Source organism: Alligator sinensis, unplaced genomic scaffold (assembly GCF_000455745.1).
Source record: "Alligator sinensis unplaced genomic scaffold, ASM45574v1 scaffold288_1, whole genome shotgun sequence".
NCBI lineage: Eukaryota > Metazoa > Chordata > Crocodylia > Alligatoridae > Alligator > Alligator sinensis.
In genome coordinates this window covers 1,226,887-1,247,976 of record NW_005841876.1, presented here as the reverse complement: position 1 = coordinate 1,247,976, position 21,090 = coordinate 1,226,887, and the positions used below count along the sequence as shown (strand labels likewise).

Sequence of the window (21,090 nt, the reverse complement as noted above, 5' to 3'; positions counted from 1 at the left end):
GGCAGCAGGCCCGGGAGAGAAGCCTGCAACGGAGCCAGGAGCAGCACTGGCAGTGAGGCCAATGGAGGCAGAGGCAGCGAAGCCAGTTACAGAACCAGCGGAGGCATTGACGGGCAAGCTGGCGGAGGCACCAACTGAAGAGCCAGCAGGGAAGCCCCGGAGAGGAGGTAACAAGGGCAGGGCCAATGGGAACCCCCAACAGGGATCACCGCGGGGTGCGGCAGAAGACCCCAACCAGGGACGGATTAAGCAGTGGACGGGCCCCACTACGTCCCAAGGATAATCAGCCAGGACACCATACCTGAGTGGGGCAAGCAACTGGGGCTGGGTCACCTAGGCACAGGGAAACCACGGGGCCCATAGGTTAAGGGCACTCTTTATTCCTTTGTGGCCTCCTGGCCCACAGGTGGCATTGCTTTGGCTGTCACGGTGGTGGGGATCGCACGTTATGTCACAGAGTGGTTGGGATAGGGCACTAGGGATACAGGTTAGTCAGATCCAGGTCCAAGGGCCTCAAGTCTTCACATTCGAGCTGTGACCTGGGGACACTGAGACTCATGGCTGGAGGGCCATAGGAGACTGGGGAAGAAGCTGAGTGAAGCCAGGGATGCCAAAGGGCCAGAAGACCTGCGACCCAAGGTGGTGAGTGGCCGGGGTATAGGGGAGGTCGGAGCCCCGTGAGTGCCCGCTGAGAGGCATGATGACCCTGGAGACTGCCTCGGAGGGGAATCCCTCCACTGAGGTACCATTCGAAGTTGTGGCAGGTGAGTTAAGGGGATCCCCGGATGTCAGCCGGGGTAGCCTTTGGGGTCCACATGCAAGCCCGGGACAGGCTAGATCGATAGTCCGGGCTAAGGCCGCATGAGAACGCCTGGTAGAGCAGAGGTGGGCACAGTGAGAACACCCAAAAACTTGACATTAGGACTGCTAATGTGCTATTCCTGACATACACAAGAAACAGGGAAGCAAAAGGAAACAATGAGAAAATATTCGTCAGTATGATGTATCTATTTGTAGTCTTTGTACTTAGACTGTAAATAATCTGGGTTAGTTACTGTCTTTTTGTTCTGTGTTTGTACAGTACCTACCATTGGTGAGGCCTTGTATGTGATGAGAGCTCTGGGCTTTGGTAATAAAAATAAAAAGAATGTTAGCTGATATACTGATTGGGCTTGACAAAATTGAGATGATACCCTCTGAGAACAAAGTAATGTTTATGGCCTACAACCTTAAGCTGGCATTCAATAGACCCTAGTTGGGGTTGGGGAGCAGCAGTGAGACCTTTGTGACATTAGGATAGCATCCAAAACTGGACAGTAGGCATTGTATGAATAATCTCTGTGATTCAGTAGCCACAGAAACCACTGTCTCCAAAAGGGAATATGAAAAAAACCTTGTGAGTTTATCTCTATGGGCAGGTTTGTGTTGCAAAACAATTTAATAATTAACACTTACGACAGTAGCTGTTTGTCCATGTGCTGTAACCATTGTGATAAACCACAAACCACAAAGTGGGAACCTCTTTGAATGCTGCTTGGGATTATCTTTGTGAGAGACATTTCCCTAGGGAATTAGTAAAAACATTTGACAGTAGTTACTATTGTAGTATGCCCAACTTGAGACCCCGTGGGCACATCTACACATGCAATTCAATAAACTCTGATGCAGCCCAGTCAGCCTGCCAGCCAGGGGCATTTCACTGCACATGTTTACTCAGGTGTAGGGTAGTACTTATGTTGGACAGTAGAGTTAATTAATTTACTGTGGCCTAATAGCATTGCATGTGTGGAGAGTGATGTGTTACTGCGGAGCTAAACAGTCTGCTCTGCAGTAAAGCATCTTATTTAGATGCACTCTGTGCGCCAGAATTTCAAGTAGTGCCGTGCACTCGCCATTCACTTTGAGTCCAGCTGAGATTGCATGTATGCGGTGCTACAGAAAATCAGGGCCAAAGTGTCTCAAGTTTAACACAAGAGGCCAAGTTTGACAAAGAGACCTTGTCTTCTACTAGCTGCCAGTAGAAAGGTGGCTTTAAGCAGTTTGCACCTATATTCCCAACAATTGCATAGACTGCAGGTGCGGGCAATTATTTCAGGCGGAGGGCCGCTTACTGAGTTTTGGCAAGCCATTGAGGGCTGCATGACAGGCAGCTGGGGGCAGATAAATATTCATTTTCTAAATTTTTTAGGGGCCCCGCAGGCTGGATAGAATGACCTGGCGGGCTGCATCTGGCCCACGGGCTGCATTTAGCCCACCCTGGCATAAAGGAAACTTTGTACAGATCCTGTATGAGCTAGGAGAAAAGTAGTCTCAGACTCAAATAACTAATTTCAAAGGCTATAAGCTGTCTTTTTTCATGAAAAAAATGGAACCTGACACTTATTCTCCCCTCAGTTCATGTGCATAGACACTTGTAATGCTAATTATACTTAAAAGCATATATAGGAGGTAGAATATTCTAAGTCACGTCACACAGGAAAAGGAACAAATTGCTTTGTGGTTCTAGGATAATGAAGCAAACTGAGCATGGTAGTGCTTACTGTAGTCAGTAATTTTGTAACACAACAGCTTGCGTACAGGCTATTGGGAACTACATAGGCTGGATTATGACTTGAACTCCTCATCTGTGTTAAGTAAATTAGTTTGCATCTGTGCAAGTGGAACTATGTAGAGATGGAGAATAAAAATCCTGATTTAACATGATTTAATAGTTACCTTCAATTACAAAGGGTATGTGCCCTATCAAATGAATTTATGAAAGTGCTTTTAATTATTAGAAAGTTTTATTTCTCTAGTAGATTTTATAAAGTAGAGTCCAATTCTGAATTGTTGGTGATGAACAGTTGCTGTAGTGACTCAGTATCTACATGATCCTATAACCTATTGACATTTAGGATTTTTCACATCTCCTTTGGAAATATAAACAAAACGAGTTCTCAAAAAGGAATTAAGATTTAGAACAACTGGATAAACAGACCAGTGGCAACCATAATATTCTTTGCTTGCCCATCTAAAATAATCTTACGTTCTGTAGGAATGAGTCTGCATGCGTATTCAGTGATACTTATTTTACATTTCTTGGAAGTATTAATTTTAATAGTGTTAGACAACATAATATTTAGTAAAGCAACTGTCTTGAGCTGTATTTGAGAAACAGGAGGCAGATAATCTCTAATATTCTGAAATTTTCAGTAAATTTTAATTTATGAATTATTGCTAGAAATGACCAGAAAGCAGAGATTCTATTTGTAGGAAATTTCATTAAAAAAATTGATTTCAATCCAAGTTAAGCCATGCAACATTTTTGCTTTTGGTAAAGGTCCTTAGACCTGCCACCAACTGCTGAATGATTTTTCTTCTTCTTGTAGCTTTCTTTTTTTTAAATATTAAACTAAGTTTAACTTAAGCAACTGCAAGGAGTTTCCAGGGTATCAGATGCACAGGAATCTGATAAAAGCTCAATGAACCAGAGATGTTTTGAACAAAACATTTTAGTCTTAACAAACTGACACTTTTCAAGAATGCTTTATCAGAAAATTTCTGGCCAACTTTAATTATTACAGAAAATGCAATTTTTTGTAAATTATCTTATGATAATTAAAAAAACCCAACCTTTTCTTTACCCAAATGGCCAAATTATTAATAACACAAGCAATCTCTTATAAAAGAGCTCTGTTCTGTCTATAGATTTCTGGGAACATCTGTTGAATTCTATGACGAGGATTAGATTTTTCTATTATATTAGATGGGACAATAAAAAAAATTAAACATGAAAAGGTTATTTTTTGTTAAATTCCATAGAACTTATTCATAAGAGTAATCAGTTGGTTTTCTGAAAACTGGACCAAAACTGTAAATAATCAAAGCTGTGCAAAGGATTTAACTTTTTCCTTACATAAGAAACTTTTCTGATAATATTTTTAATTACTTGCCATCTTTTCCAGGTATATTCTTTATGTTAAATTAGGATTGGATGTGGATAAAGTGCCTTTATGTGCTTTAAACTCATAGACGGGAGGGGTACTAAACTGATAGCACTGAAAAATGTAGTTCCCTATTTGTCCAGAATACTATCCCATATATTGGATGATTGCTTCTAGTCTAGACATAACACTAGGAAATACGTTCTAGAGATCAATCATGTATTAGCAAGGTGTGACAGGTCATCACTCTGGGCCGCCCTTAATGTGGCCCACACACCTGCCTCTGGGGCAACTGCCCGCCTACTCGCCTGCCATGCCTTGATCTTAATTGATTAATTAGTATTAATTAGCGGGAGGCTGCCCTTATACTGCCCCGCCGCTAGGGGGTGCTATCTGCAGCTCCGCATCCTCCCCTACATCGCAGTCCACACCTCGCCGATGTAATCACCGTTGTCTCAATTCTCTCACTTCAATTCTCTCACTATTCGGCCCCTACTGTTCTCCCTGGGCCTTCCTTCCTTTGATGCACACTTCTTCTGGTGCTAGGGCTCCCTCCAGCCCTCTCTCACTCTGTGCTCTCTTCTCTGGGGTTTTCTCTACAATGCTGCCCCCTCCTGGGGCTTTCCAGTGCCCAACTTGGGCCTCCCAACAATGCAGCCCCCTATCAGGGGCTCCCAGTGCCCACACTTGGGCTTCTTAAAAATACTGCCCCCTATTTGGGGCTCGTCATGCCCAACTTGGGCTTCCCAACAATGCGGCCCCCTATCAGGGGCTCCCAGTGCCCACACTTGGGCTTCTTAAAAATACTGCCCCCTATCTGGGGCTCGCCGTGCCCAACTTGGGCTTCTCGGTCATGCGACCCCCCTTCTGGGGCTCGCCATGCCCACACTTGGGCTTTCCAGTAATGTTGCCCCCTTTCTCGGGCTCTCCATGCCCACACTTGGGCTTCTCACTATGGCGCTCCCCTCTCTGGGGCTCGCCATGCCCAACTTGGGCTTCAGTCGTGCGACCCCTCTCCTGGGCTCGCCGTGCCCCACTTGGGCTTCTTAAAAGTGCTGCCCCCCTTCTCTGGGGCTCGCTGTGCCCCACTTGGGCTTCCCAGTCGTGCGGCCCCCCTTCTGGGGCTCGCCCTTCTGGGGCTCGCTGCCCCCCCCTTGGGCTTCCCAGTCATGTGGCCCCCCTTCTGGGGCTCGCCGCGCCCCACTTGGGCTTCCCAGTCATGCGGCCCCGCCTTCTGGGGCTTGCCACGCCCGCACTGGGGCTTCCCAAACGCCCCTCTCTGGGGCTGGGGTCTGTGCACCCCGTGTGCTGCGCCCGCTGGCGCTGAGGTCCTCACACTCTGCTGTGAGTCCCCTATGAGGCCTCCTCCAACCCCTAATAGCCTCACCCAAACCACCGGTCTTAACAAACAGCAAACACAAACTTGAGCCTCCTGGCTATAACTCAAACATAAGCCGCCTGGCTACAACAACATTGCTCAACTCCAGTCAAGCTGTACCTGCTGCTTTCACTGCTTCTCGCATCATTACTCCAGGAGCTCCTGACTCTCTGGCTGCTGGCAGGGAACTGCCCCTGGCCTTAGCTCCTTGGGTTTATAAAGGGAGCCAGGCCCGGCCCCTTCTGGTCAGCTGGCCTTCATTGGTTGCCCTGGCAACCCCCAGCTGGGCTCCTTAGTCACTGCTAGGGCTCCTTCCTTAGCAGTTTTTCCCCTCTTCAGGCACAGGGCACCTCAGTGCTCTGTGACACAAGGTAATTGGTCATTACTGAAAATAGCAGGTTATTTTCAGGTAATTACTGAAAATAGCAGTGACGTCTCCCCGATGTACATCAAACTTGATCAACAGAGGTCATCTCCAGGAACAAGAAGGGTGGCCATTCTCTTTATCTATTTGATTCTTAACTTCTGAGATTGCCAGCTGATGTTAATCACAATTCTGGGGGTGTGGGAAGGTGGCAGGGAAAAGGGTTACAGTTAGGGGTAGGTGTGTGGGGGAGGGCAGGGACAGCATAGTTCTTTCAAGTTACGTGAACACTGGATCCACAAAGAATGGAAGTGAAGCAGTCATGCTTATTTTTTTAAACATTATGTGAAATCAACTGTTAGTTATCACTGACTAAAATCTGAATTTAATTTAATGATCTAGAAGTGAATGTTATAAAGAATTCCTTGGTTCAGGCAGTTCCCCAAACAGCAATAATTAATGTTTAACCACAGTTAGCTGGAAAGCAGACAAATGAAAATGAATTGTCAGCATTTTTTATGCTGTGGGAAGAAAAAAAAGGAAATGGTCAATATGTTGATATTAAGCAAAAACAAAAAAAAATCCCATTTCCTCTCATTATTTATTGGCCCGTAGACTTCTCAGACTGATCATTGTGAAAAAAAGAATTTAGACTAGTGCTATTTTTTCTTCTCAACCTGCAGTCCTTTCTCAGTTGGGAGTACTGTGGTAGGGAACGCTTGGCCTTAATTCCTCTTCCCCAGCCATCTTGAGCACTGGAGTTGAAATTTACTGACCCTGCAAAAGGTCGAAGTAAATGGGTTTTGTATGGGAGCCCAAGGGGATCGAGGAAGAGACTGGAATTCCCACACTCAGTATGCAAGCAAGTCCTAGTACTGAAATGCAGCCTTTGTGCTGTTCAGCCCCGAGTCCTAGAATAACAGCCACTGGTTTTCCTCAGCCCAGCGCAGAGTATCATGGAGAGCGATACACAACGTTTTGTTATCACCTAGTCCTCTTCCATTTTCACACCTTATGTCATAAAATGTACCAATCCCCCGTTTTTAAGCTTTCGTTCACACAGCCTACCATAGCTTCTGTGCAATGTTTATGTTATACTGTTTGAATTCTCCTCCTTGCTGTAAGTGATGTTGAAATGTTCCACGCATGGTGGCATAGTTCCAACAGGAGACACTGAGAACAATCTACCTCTGCATACCTACAGCTAGCATTATGGTTAGTATGTTAGCTTGGGAGGTAGAGGTTTAAATCTAACAGTCTCGGGCAGAGAGAGGATTTGAATCTAGGTCACCCCTGTTTTCGCTGAAACTCTTTATTCAACAATAAATAAAAGTTTATGGTTTTGGTTTAGTGGATCCTGTTTTCCTCCACCTCAGAAGAAATTGGGTTGATTTTAGCTGACAAATCAATTTATTTGTGCGGCCATATTCTTAAGAAACATGACTGTATGCAGGGCAAATTGTTCCCCCTAGACTTCATCTCAATGGATAGCATGTAAATTCATTTTTAATCCTGCCTATACTAATGTTTTAAAGTGCATTTGTGAAAAAATGTTCAATAACATATATTAATAGTACACCTGTTGTCCCTGATGGTACACAGTTGCAGACTCACGAGTATGTTCCCCTTTGATCTTTTTGGAGAACTAAACTACAGATTTCCTATCTGTTTGAGTTCAAGATTTAACCCTCTATACATATGCACTATGGTGACATAAGAAACAAGTAGGTTGCTCTACTTGAATGTTTATCAGTAGAATGATTATTATCTGCCCCAATGTAATAAAATGTTTCCAAAATCCAAAAGAAATATAAATAACCATAGAACAACTGATCTTTGTGATTTTCTGTAGCAAGATTTTTTTCTCTGCTACTTTTTGTGGTTGGTATCTAAGGAGTAAGGTTTGGCAACTACATATAAAGGTAATGGATTAACAAATTAAGAAAAATATTCAAACATAAGTAGTTTTAAGTTGGCTATCTATCCCAGGGATCCTCTCTCATAATGCTTTTCTTTTATGAAGGGAATTGTTCAGCTAATTTCAATACATCTAAAGGATACAAGCTTGGATAGTACTATTTTTACATATGCTTTGGGAGGCATGGGGTGTGTGTGCTTTAATTAGCGAGCCATACAAAAGCATCTGAGTGTCACGTGTATCTGTGTCCCTTGTTCTGATAAATGATGGTGGGGCACTTTGAACTAAAGCTCATTGAACAAGCTTTAGTTCAAAGTGCCCAGTCACCATTTTTTCAATGCGGGGACACTGATACACGTGATACTAGAATCTGCCGGAGTACAGAAATATCCAGCGAATTGGAGCAGGCTCCATACGTGTATATAGGAGCCCATAGTCAGGAAACTATTTTGACATTTTGAGTAGAAAAAGGAATGTCAATGGAATTTAGGAGATAAGACATCCTTTGGTTGGCAGCAGCTCCATATTGTCCTATTTGGTGGGAAGTGAAATGCAGGGTGCTTACAAAAGTTATAAAGGGCACCTCAATCACACTGTAACTTTTTGTGTTTTATACAAAGCTCTTAAGTTACACCATCATTGAAACCTAACACACGCGTGGCTTCTGTGCACGGGGGCTTAGTGCCTCCATGCACTGACAGAGGCACTGCTGCTTGCTTTGTAAACTAGCCAGGGCTCTGGAAGCACTAGGCTGGCTTTCAGTGTGGGTGGGGGTGCTCTGGGAGATTCTGCACCCCCAGAGCCTGCTGGTGAAAGCAGGCACTGGGGACCCTATCCCTAAAGAGGGGACCTGGCCAGTGTCCCCCCAACCCTGAGTGCTGACTTGATTGCCTGCTTGCCTGCGTGGAGGCAGCCAGCTGGCTGGTTGAGTCTCCTTGAACTCTCTGCCTCCTCCCTGTGGCAGACCAGGTGCATGACACTTATTCCTCATAGGGAACTGTATAGAAGTTCCCTACGCTCTCTTATTTAGAGTGCCTTCATTTACTATCTGATTTAAGGAGTGTATTTTTGCATGATCAGCCATTTAAAAGCGCTCTGCAGCCACGTGTTATGCCATGGCTGTAGAGTGCTATTAGGGTCCAGATTGCAAAAAAAAATGCCACTTCTGTCTTTACCCTCACAGACAAGCCCTGTGATACAGGTTGACTGAAAATCACATGCTGTAAATCTACCTTATACACCTGTGTACAAGAAGATAAAACAGCATCGTATTTTGTGTTAAAGTAGATCTGACTTCTCCCTCCAAAGGGACTCAGGGAAAATTAAGAGATGCAGACATAAAACTTTTATTCTTTTACAAATAGCTGAACAAATCAAATAACTGTATGGTTTTAAATTACAGTATCTACTGTAAATAGACATGACTCTAAATTATTTTTTTGCCTTTGACAATTTAAAGAGTTGGAATAAAAATCTCAAATTTCTAATTGGAGTAGCTAGATCTCCATGCAACTAGATGGCTTTAGTTTACAGATCATGCAACACACTCTGTTCTATTCTGAGAGAACTTTAATGGTTTGTTAGAAATGAGCTGTGCCCAGGTTCAGAATAAAAAAGAAGGGGAGGACCAACTACCTTCTACGTAGTTCTTATCCCAAACCATGTATTAGCTTATGTCCCTGAAAATGCTATTTGATAATAGATAGATAGTGAGATGAGATTATAATGATTATTTCTACTAACTGAATGAATTGGGTCAGCAATTAATAGATACAAAAATCTATCATTATTTGTTACCCACCCACATTCAAGCCTATTTGTTTCAGCCACATGTGGTAGCATGTCTTTCAGAACATGGACTATAATTCACAGTAAATTTCACTGGCCTCAGTAGGAGTAGATTTAAGCCAACACCAAATTCTTTTAAAAATGTCACTATATATGTTTTGTGCTAAGGCTACACAACACAATTTTTCTGGTAAAAGCACTTTAGTTTTACTAAAGCATAATAAACCCATATATTGGGATGAAGGACAAAACAAGGAGGAAGTAGAGGCATGAAGTCACATACCTACATTAATTTAGTACTATCAGATTACGTGAGTTAATTGCTTAGTATCCTCAACATGAATTGCTGTTTTGGGAACTTGTGTTTTTTATATATGATACTGGAGAAATCCTTATTTCATAATCAACAATTTGTTTTGTGTTGAAAATATCATCAAACTCTAGAATTTAATTCTTTTCCTCTTTAATTTACAGGGATGTAGTGGCTGTGGAAAATGTGACTGCAGTGGAGTGAAAGGGCAAAAAGTGAGTACCTAACATCTGACTAAACACTTCTGTCAGTGATGTGATACAAAATTTTAAAAAGCTAATAAGATGCAGTTGGAAATGTTTTCATAGCAGCCAGATTAGTGTATTTGTCTACAGTCAGGCATTCCTACTTAAACAAGCTGCAATATAATTTTGGGGGTGTCTTAGATATTGTAGTGATTCAAGCAATTTCCAAGCTCTTGAAGAGCACTGAAGGCTACATCTGGAGTGTGGAGTTATATCATCTGGGCCATGGGGCTGCCTACAGGGCCAGAAATTTGGTGACAGGAGGAGTGGCTACTCCCACGCCACAGTTCTGGGAGCTGTAGTACTTAATGCTGCTCCCAAATTCCAGCCTCATGGGCCGAATGACATAGCTCTGTGTTTCAGATCCAGCCCACAGACTGTCCCACACCACTCACCTGTTCTGTGGGTCCAGATGAGTATGGCACCACTCATCTAAAGGGATGCAAAAACCCGGAATCTGGGAGGCATTTTATTTCAGTTGTGTAGACACAAGGCTCTCCTGTACTTTCAATGAGCTTAATTACACAGCCCTTGCACTCGCTGGCTGTGAATTTTACTTTTCACTGCAGGAGTACATAAGTCTCCCATCCATTTCAATGGACAGCACTTATGCCCTTGACAAAGATTACATTTGTTATGTGATTAATGTGACTTTTGTGCCTTAAATTATAACCTGCCAGATATTAAAGCAATTTGTCTCTTGATAAAAATGGCAAACCTGCCTCAAAGAAGTTACTCATTGAAAGTGAACTTCTGTGTGGTGTGTAAGTATCCCACATTAATTTTGACATCTGGCATGTTACTTAGAGCCTCCACTATTCCACAGTGATCTGCTCTCTCCTACCTGCCTCCAAGGGGGAAAGAAGGAGGAAAAGCAGCTAGTTCCTTGACAGCCCACCCAACAGTGATCTGTAAAGCAGGGTCACACACAGACTTGTCCTGTTGCCCAGGTGGAAATGGGGACAGGGTAACCACAGTGGCCATAGGGACTGACTGGGTGACAAGTCCCCTCCTCTAGGTCAGCCCATACCACCTGCTTAGGCCTCTCGTAAGCAGTTCTAGGCCTGGGCTTTCTACCCTCCCTTTAAACTCCTGGTGCATGAGCAGCCTGGGACGGGGGAGCCAATGCTTGGTTCTAGGTCATGTTTCCCAAGAGGTCTCTCCTGCATGAAGAAATATTGTAAGGAGGGCTGCCACTCAGTTAATTTTTAAATAATGTAGTCTGATTATCTATTCTAGCCCCAAATGGAGTTGGTGGAGTGCTGTGTGTGAAGACATCTGCATTTTTCCTTGAATGTTGTTTATGTAGTTTTTCAATGACTCTGTAATGTAAATGCACAACAAAATTAGATCCACAACTCACTTCTTCTGTGTTGGGGCAGTATCCTTTTCCCTGGGCCAAAGAGTCAGAGTCTTCTTGCTTAGCTGCCCCATGGTCCTAGGTTCAAGAAGAAGACACCCTGTGCTGCTTGGTCTGTCACCTAGTGATTTAGGTTTTTGCCTTGTGTTGTGGGACATTAAGATTCACATCCAGTTCAAGGGGAGGTAAACCTAGAGCCCCCTATGTCTCCCTTGTCATAGGTAGGTCTGCATCCTTGGCAGAGTTGCAATGGAGCACAGATGGATTTAAGTGACTCTGAATCAGGCCTAAATTGCCTGCAGCCATGCAGTGTCAGGACCATCATACACATTGGATAGAACTGTAGGTGTTATTCAGGTGTAAAGTGAAACAGGATACTGTTAGGTTACTTGGATGTCTAAAAACTGTGTAAGTTAAATGTGTTTTAACAAGGAAATAGAATTCTGCTGTAATAGTCATGTTGATAATAGCTATTTTAATATAATTTGGGGGTGAAATCTTCTGTATAAAGCCAGAGGGCATTTATACACATGCTTGCACTGTAGCACCGACACCTTTAAAAGCGCCTGGTGCTGCGGCACACACAGTTGTATAAGTGGTGAAATGTACATCAGCTCTGAGAAAATGGTGGCGGTGTGCTTTTGAACTAAAACGCATCAAAGGTGTGCAAGTTCAAAGTTAAAAGAGCACCACTGCCATTTTCTGCATCCTGACATGCAATTTGCCACTTATACAACTGCATATGATGCAGTACAGTGCGTGTCAGCTCGTGTGCACAGCAGACTCGATTAATCAAGTCTGCTATGGCCTGCAAATCTCTGGCGCATTGTGGGATGAAAAACTTTGTGTATAAATGCCCAGAGTTACTAGAATCTTTCTAGAAGCAGTGTGGGTAGTTAGAATGCAATTGAAAGCAGGTGTCAAAGGTATGGACCTACAATCCAGACCCTTCATTGCTGCTTTGCTTGTCTATGAGTTCCTTAGCTTTGCAAATAATTATGCGTTATTCTCTATCCCTATTCTTTCTTCTTCTCTTTCAGTTTCTACTGTGCAGATTTTAACCTATACTTTGCCTGTTTGTATATGTGTGCAGTGTGACTAACAAATGTAAGTTGGTGCAATTAAAAGGTTTTCTCTTTATGAGTTGGGGATGAGTCCATTGTACAAGAATGTGTGTGTAGGGGAGTGCTACTAAAGCTATTTTGGTATAGCACATCAATCCTGTATTCTGTTCTATGCCACATGCTATGAAAAAGGGCCTTAAGGATATTTTGGAGCATTTTAAACTCGTCTGTTAAAGCTCTGCTAGGTTTTTTTTTTTTTCCCTAAGGGAAAGCCAAACTTTCCGTGGAAGTCAGGGTCCGGCGAGTCAAAGATAATTTTGTTGAAAAGAAACAGATCAAACAACACAGGGGTAAATAAATGATTTCAAAACATCTTCTGAGGGGGAGTCTGCTATTTTTTTCAACCAACAGGTAGCAGAGAACCAAGTCAGTCAGCCATTTAATTAAAAAAAGGGATCTCCTGGGTGCCAGCCTTGAGCTGGCAGGGGGCACCGGGGTCAGGCCTGGGTTCTGGGATGGGGGGGAGGGGTGGGAAGAGGGGGGAGGAGCTGTCCAGCCTCGGGGACAGCTGCCTCTCAGCCCCGCACCCCAATTGGCAGGGGCGGGGCCTGGGAAACAGACCCTGCAGTTGCCTGCCTCCCAACCCCTGCTCTGATCTGCTGATTTGGAGCGGGGACAGCAGAGCAGGCAGCTGCCCAGGACAGGGGACAGTGTCCCAGCCCCACCTGAGCAGAGCCAGTCCCCCTTACCCCTTGCTGCCTGGGCTGACCAAGAGCAATTTGCTTCCAATCAGCTGTCTACATGTGAGCTACTGCATAGTAGCTACTGTGCGGTAAATCTGTTACCTGTATCTACAGGTAGTAGCCAACTGCACAGTAGACTATTTCATTACACAGTAAATACAGCTCACATGTAGATGGTGATGCTTTACCGCACAGTAGATTAGTCTACTGCGTAGAATGGCATCTTGTGTAGATGTGCCCATTGTACAGTTAAACAAACTTTCAAATGCAAGGCATTCTTCATCATAAACGAATGAATATCTGTACCTAAATGAAAATTTAAAAAAAAAGTTTTAAAATGTAGTAAGGTTCTACAAAAAGTACACTAAATATTTCTTATTTTATTAAAAGCAAAACAAGAGAATATGAATATAAAAGTTTGAGTGAATACCCACTTTTTTGGAACTGGTTCAGGCTAGCTCTGATTTTTGGTCTTAGTTTTCTAATGATTAAGACTTATTTATCTAGGGCCATATATTTTTTAACTTAATTCCAAGCCTGGTGTGCTTGATAAATTATGCAGGAGGAATGAGGCAAGCTACTTTCACAAGAGCTGCTTAGTCGCCTGAGGGAGGCTACCTCAGCCCGATGACTGAATTAGCTTTTTTCTGGACATGGCCCCACTGTTAGAAAGGACTTGAAGATTCCTTGTGTCTGTTACCCTTAGCTCCATCCTCACTCTACATATGAAACCCTGTTGATCTGACTTCCATTCCAGGCCAGTGTAGAAGCTGTAAAACTCCAAATCCGCCCATTTTTATATACTCCAGCCACATGAGTCTGCTGCCATGGGAGCTTTGGCTGCTGCGGAAGTGGGTGCTGGGTTTGTCCTTTAATGCCTTAATTCATAGCATCTGGAATTATATTTTTCACAAAAGTGTGGGAAGAGTTTTTCTGTTCTAGAATTTTGTGTTTATTTTTGTTATAAATTAACATTCAGATTGCCAAATCATTGCATTAATGATCTTGCCATACAAATGCAAATTAAGGAAGAGCTTGTAATGTACCATATGAAATGTTACTTTACCACATTTTCAAACTGAGAAATATATGTATTGAAATAACCATTTTTCATTCATCATATGAGAATCTTTTTATCACATTGGTCACTTTGGATTGCCATATTTAGAATGTGTTCAAGTACACTAAATAAAATTCTCTCACTGGACTACATCCAATGTAAATTGCACTTCTATGCCAAAATCCTTTAAGCTGAATCATACTTTGTCATGGACACATTATTGACAAAGTCTTAGTTTAATTTTTCCTCCAGATATCAGAAATCAATTTCACTCAAACACATGGTTCCTAATAAATAAAATCTTTGTTATTCAATTGAGCTGCAGTTTATAATAGCATATAGTTGACTGTAAGTTAAATAATGGCAAGTATGAGGTATTTATAAGGTACAATAGTTTTGTATCAGCATAGTATTCTGAATAAAGTAACAGCTTACTATTCTCTATTAGGTTGGATTTTTGTTTGCTCTTTCTTATTCCATTAGTTTGGCCTTGTACACAATAACTTATTATTTTTTAACCTTGCAGTAGTGAAGGATCTATTTAAACTGATTAGAATTTTGAACACTTGCCTACATTTAATATGATTACTCACAAATAGAAGCTGTGTTCTCCTTTTCATGCTAACCTGGATTTAAGAATCATTTGGGAATAGCTGGAGAGGTAAGAACTTGCTAGGCATTATTATTGGATAAAGGGGGCAATTTAAGCATTTGATTATTACTTAGGGCAAACTCTTAGAAGAGATTTAATAAAGCTCCTTGTGCAACCAAGAAATCTTCCAAATACCTTTAGTCTCTTAAGTGAAAATACTCATGATGATTTGCTATCATTTTATTCCATATTGGAAACATGGAACTCTTGTATTAACTTGCTGTGACCATTGTAAAATAATAACACAGATCTTCCAACACCAGGAAGATATAATGCATTTCCTTATAAATTGTTATTCTTTAGAGTAAGAATTATTTCATTACTTTGGTTTTTTTTAGCATTCTACTTCAAAGTTTAGTGTAACTTCTGGCCAAACTTCCATAAAAACCTTAAGACCAACCTTTTAAAGCCAAAATTTCAACCCAATCCCAAGTATTTTGGTATGGCCATCATGTATTATTAAATCCCTTGCAGTTTATATGTTAAATGTGGAAAGCTGAAAGAAAATAAAAAATGAGGATACTTTAATTGCTGCATAATTGTGATGTTTGTCAATTTAGCAAATTGGAGTGAATGGTGCAAAACATTTTTCTCAGCATGTTTTCATTCCCATAATTTGAAAATTTATCTGCTCTTCTTATACCAATTTCTGTATAGTTAGAAAATGGACTTTCCAGACAGTAAGGGCCAGTCAAGGCTGTTCCTGTCATTTTAATTATCTAGTGATAAAGCATAATATTTATAGAATAAAAACAATGTAGAAACAATGCAGTTTGATAGAATATGTGTATTGGGTTTGAGTGGAATTCCAACACCACCACCTGCAACTGTGATGGATTTGGTAATGGATGTGAATGGATTGGTAATTAATACTAACTGATCAAATTAATGCTATTCTTACTATTAATTGCATGTCAAAACACATCCAATTCATGCTAAGCACCCTACTATTGTGCACAGCTAGTTCTATACTCTCTTCATGGGCATTTGTCTTTTCATGAGGGGAAAATAAAAATTATACCCAGTATTTTAATTTAGCTATCTATTCCATGGGTTTGTTTATCAAAAGTTGGGGTTCTGCAAAATTTCCTAGTGTTTCTATTAACAATAGCTGTTACTTCGATGAATGTTGATTCACAAGACACTTCAACTATGGTTTTAGGATCCATGGTTCTGAAGAAGTTAGGGGAAGTTTAATATGTGGCTGTGCCTCAAGGACCAAAGCCCATGCAGTTGACCTGTACTGTGATTTTGGTTATGGGAAGAGATAGTGGTTTGGTAATACTGTCAATTAGTCACCAAAAGCCTTTCCCAGACCTTAAACATGGTTTGACAGGGCAAGTGCCCATTTTACAGGGCAAATACACAAGTAGTATTTTGGGTTCCTGAACTTTACCTTCCTTATAAAAGGTCATTAGAACCATTTTCTACTAAACTACTCTTCAACCCCAATCAACTTCAAGTTTTATTTATTTAGCGTATGCAGTTTTGGCTATCTTAAGGCAATATCATCACCAGTGTGAAGAGCTTGAAGGCCACCAGGTAGCATTGTAAATGGACATAAGTCAACAATATGGGACATGGTTTGAACTTGTCCACAAAGACATTTGTTGTCATTGCAAAGGCCCCATTGGTATAGACCTGAGGAACAGTGGCTCTGTCCAGTTTGAAAATGGTTGAGAAGTACCCAATAACGATGTGGCCAGTTAAATCCTGATTGACTGACTGTAGAGTCAGAAATGATATGGTGATTGATTGGTGCTTGTGCTGATCATTCTTCATGCCATTGAGTAAGTAAGCTTCAAGTAGGACAAAATGTCTCCTGCAAAAAAGAATAATGTAATAAGATACATTCCTACATTAGGCATATTAACTTTGGTTATGCTTTGTTATGACAAACAAGGGGTTCAAAGTCATGTCCAATTTAATTTAAATATTTCTACGGAGAGCCTTCCATATAAGCAAACATCCCAGAGTCCCCAAGTAATGCAATATCTTTATACAGAATCCTAATGCTTTTCACATAATGTTATTCCATTTGGCATTACATAGCTTTCTTAAACAGCTGCTGCCAGTTGCTTACTTGCAAGACTTTGCTTGCATAGGTTTTTGTATGATATTCTCAGACTTTTCATTATGGAGTACAACATGCCACATACCCATGTAGAGTTTAGTTTCACTGTTGTTTAATTGCTGCTAGTGTACTGATTCTGTATAGCTTAATTCTGATGTCATCCCTCTATAAATACAGATCAGTAGTTTCAGAAATAAAAAAACAATGTAAGATCAAAACAGGGATGTAACATCTTCACTCTACTTACCTAATAAAGACATAATCCTTCTTCTCCAATGTAACATCAGTGTTAAGTGACTTTAAGTGGCATTACTTCAGATGTAAAATTATTTCATTTCAAATAGACCAAGAATATTAAAGGCATCTAAGAACATGCAGCTTTTTTTATATCTTGTCATATGTATGGCAGCCTCTCTACACTGATTCTGTTTTTCTTAATGTGCATTACTGCCTGAACTTATATGCTAATTCCCCATGCCATATAGACTATGTAGCATGCACACACAGATAAAGAGGCTGGCAGAGAGCATATATTGGGAACAGCAGCCACATTCTGTTGTTTTTCTTTTAGGCTGCTTTAAATTGTTCTCTCAGCTAATTTACACTTTTTTCTGGTGATCTCATAGACATCAGAGCAAGTTAGCCATTATAAATGGTGTTTCTGTTTGCCAGTTTCCCACACAGGGATTTACAGGTGTTTGCTGCAATTAATCATTCATCTTCGCCTACACTTTTCTCTACAACAGCGTTCACAGGAGAAAAACCTGGAATGAATAACCATTATTATGATACCATATTAATGCTGTAATCACTTTACATTTTTAATGTTCCTTTTGCCTTTCAAGTGCATGAAACTAAAAGACGATACAAAACTGCTGTAGTGTCATATTTGGTAAAGGTACCAAGCCAGTATTTTTTATTCCTTGTTAGCCTTTATGCTTATTTTTCTACTTCACTGTGTAGACTTCTAGAGACTTTAACTCTTTCCTGTGCTCTTTCTGCCTCCTGCTTCCCCCTTTTATATTTCTCTGTAATGTTAGGTAATGCAGAACAACCTTTTCCTTAGAAGAATGTAATGTTATCCCTCCTTCTCTTCTGAGTCTGGGCCTTAAATTTTATTGTCATCAATTTTAAAATTTGGCATTGACATATGGGATAGTGGTTCTTATCAAAAGTGATCATTGGTATGATCTCAGCCCCAGGTATATATTGGCTTGAAGTATTGGGACAATCCCAACAGCTTGGTGGTTGAGCTCATAAAAACCTTTGTCTTTCTACTTGTATTTGGAAAACTTTTTAGTAGTTTTCTTTTGCCAATTCAATGCAACTAATGTGCATGACTGAGAATTTGCCACAGATAGTCATACTGACAAGAAGAACGCAGAACCCCCCCCTCCCCCGAACTTTACTCCATCGCTGTGTCAGGATCACCACTTTAATGCAACAATGTGTCATTGTGGTCTCAGGAGAAATTCACAGAGGGCCTGAACAAGACCTATGCATGATACAAGCCCCACACAAATCCTACATATGACTTATATGGGACATAACTGGTGCATACTTCATGCTGGGGCCCTCTGTTTAGAAGGATTGCATCATGGCGTGCTTTAGTTTTCAGTAGAGCTTTCCATTTATAATAGACTAAACACCTTCCCCGGAAATTGCACCTTGACATGTCAGGAAGGTTCGTGTGCTCCAGTAACCATGAGAATTAAGTTTAATTTCTATTAAGCCAAACCAGAAATATAAAGGGGCCAGACTCCAGGTGGTCTGTTCATCCTCCAAATTGGGGTTGTTTGGGCAGTATGTCTATAATTTATTATCATGAGGTTATAAAACTTAGTTATAAAAGCACATTCTGCCATCTGAGCAAATGATAGGACAAATTAATTGACCCTGCCTTGGCAGGAGTGATGAGTCTTGGTGACGAAGAATCTGAGAAGTTCTTAAGTGAAAGAAAAAGTGAGTTTCTGGAATGTTAAAAGAATGGCTGTAAACACAAAAACCTGTTCTATAATTAGCAGTAATTATTTTTTTAAATGAGGAAAAATTGCATACATATCTAAAGCCGTTTGACAGCCAGTTGCTTCAAATTTGAAACACCATACATGAAGATGAATATTATAAATTGATATGTCCCATCAAGCACTTGTGATGATGAGATAAAAAATCAGTCATATAATTGTCTACAGGCTTTGACAATATCCTCTGATATGATATCTGATTGGTAATGGGGAACTCAGTATCCAGGTTGTGCATGACAACAGCGGGGTTAAGAATGAAGGAGTTTATACACGTGCTCCAGGAGTGGGCAGGAAAGACGGGGACGCTCAGAGAGCCACTCTAATTAAAGCGCCCAAAGCGTCTCATGTATCAGAGTCTCTGCGCTTAAAAATGGTGGCAGGGGTCTTTAACTAAAGTTTATTTACCAAAATTTAGCTAAAGCACCCCCGCCGCCATTTTCAAGCAGTGGGACGCCGATACACGAGACACGAGTCTGCTGGAGCATGGTAATTACTACACTCCAGCAGACTCAATTAATTGAGTCTGCTCCAATGCATTGTAATTACAGCGCATTGGAGCAGCCTCGCTACTTATGTATAGGCACCCAGAACAATGGAAGACTACAAGAACTACTTACAAAGGAACAACTCATCTAACTTAATATAAAGGACATGCATAGATCAGTCCAGGATAGAAAATGACAATAGAAACTTGTTTGTGCCTTATGCAATGTTTGATGATATAGATTCACAAAAGGCTAAAACGTCTTAGTTACTGCTGGCACTACTGACTAGAATTAGCTGTAACACAAGGGATAATAATTGTTATATTTGGATCCAATAGTTTTCTATCCAGTCTTCATCTAAATAAATTAGTTACTCTAATGGTTGGTTCATTTTTTCTGGAAAGTGATAATACTGGTTACACATCTATATTTATATTTATATTTATGTTTTTTCCCCACTTTTGGTCCAAAGGAAGATATTAATGAAACATTAGCAAAGGATCAAATTCTGTCTGCTATCCAGCGTTGTGTTTGATTTGTTCCTTCTACATGCCAACAAGAAAATGCTATTTGTTTGCCATTATTATTAACAGAGATTGTTGCAGCTTTCCTGAAAACTCATAGTTGTCTATTAGAGCTGTGAGAAACAGCACTGTTCCACTTTGACTTCCGTTTTGATGTTTCGATGGAAGTGTTTTGTTTTGAATTTTGTTTCATTTTGAAAGCAGTGCTTCATTTCATTTTGTCGAAGCTGTTTTGATGCTGTTTTGATGTTTTGCCCATAGGCCTCCTGGGATCTGGCAGGCAGATCAGGGGCCCGCACCCCCGGGAGGAGTCCGGCACAGCCCCCGCAGCCCTCCCGGGGGTGTGGGCAAGCCCCCGATCTGCCTGTCAGATGATAGGAGGCTGGTGCTGTTGGCTGGTGACAGTGGCAGCACCAATCTTTCCAACACAGGCTGTGCTCTGTGCAGGTCCCAAGTGGCAGCACCAGCCTCCTGTGATCCGGCAGGCCAATCGGGAGGGGGTGCACCCCCCAAACGAGTCAGCAGAGCCCCAAAGCCCTTCTGAGGGTGCGGGAGGCCCCCGTTTGGCCTGCCTGATCATGGAAGGCTGGTGCTGCCACCTGGGATGGCACTGGGTGCAGCCCGCACCCAGTGCCAGGAAGATCGGTACTGCCACTGGCCCAGCCAGCAGCACCACCCTCCTGTCATCCGGCAGGCAGATTGGGGGCCCACCTGCACCCCCAGGAGGGGGTTGTGCTGCGGGGGCTGTGCTGGACTGCTCCTGGGGGTGCAGCCCTTGATCTGCTTGCTGGATGACAGGAGGCTGGTACTGTCGCCTAGGGCCAGCAGTGGGGGCCCGGGGCAAATCTGCTCTTGCGGGGACCCACTTCCACCCTGGAATCAGGGTCCCCGCACATGCTGATTTGCCCTGGGCCTTGCACCAGAGCCGACTCAATCTTCCTGGTGCTGGGTGCAGGACTGATCTTCCTGGCACTGGGTGTGGGCTGCACCCAGCACTGTCCCCGGTAGCAGCACCAGCCTCCTGTGATCCAGCAGGCCGATTGGGGGGGCTTCCTGCACCCCTGGTGAGGGCTGAGGGTCCCTGCCTACTCCTCTCGGGGGTGCAGAGGCCCCTGATCTGCCTGCCAGATCACAGGAGGCTGGTGCTGCTGGCTGGGACTGGCCCTGGGGGCAGCCCA

At 42.2% G+C, this 21,090-nt stretch overlaps 1 protein-coding gene and 1 long non-coding RNA gene across 3 annotated transcripts in view; one reads left to right on the top strand and one right to left on the bottom strand.

The window, feature by feature from the left end:
• The window catches only part of LOC112549168, a 6,904-nt gene extending 1,419 nt beyond the window's left edge, over positions 1-5,485 (bottom strand). The window contains exons 1-2 of the long non-coding RNA XR_003092506.1: positions 5,422-5,485; positions 1,456-1,563 (exon numbers count right to left, since the gene is read on the bottom strand). This is a non-coding gene — a long non-coding RNA (uncharacterized LOC112549168). The remainder of the gene's footprint in view (positions 1-1,455; positions 1,564-5,421) is intronic.
• Positions 5,486-9,850: 4,365 nt separating this feature from the next.
• Positions 9,851-21,090, top strand: part of COL4A1 (collagen type IV alpha 1 chain) — a 118,517-nt gene continuing 107,277 nt past the window's right edge. Inside the window, exon 1 of one of the 2 annotated variants that reach the window (XM_014527883.1) lies at positions 9,851-9,896. The gene's annotated coding sequence lies outside the window, so the exon portion shown is untranslated. Of the gene's footprint in view, positions 9,897-12,352; positions 12,394-21,090 lie in introns of those variants that run through there. The other variant, XM_025196078.1, reaches the window with a different exon arrangement.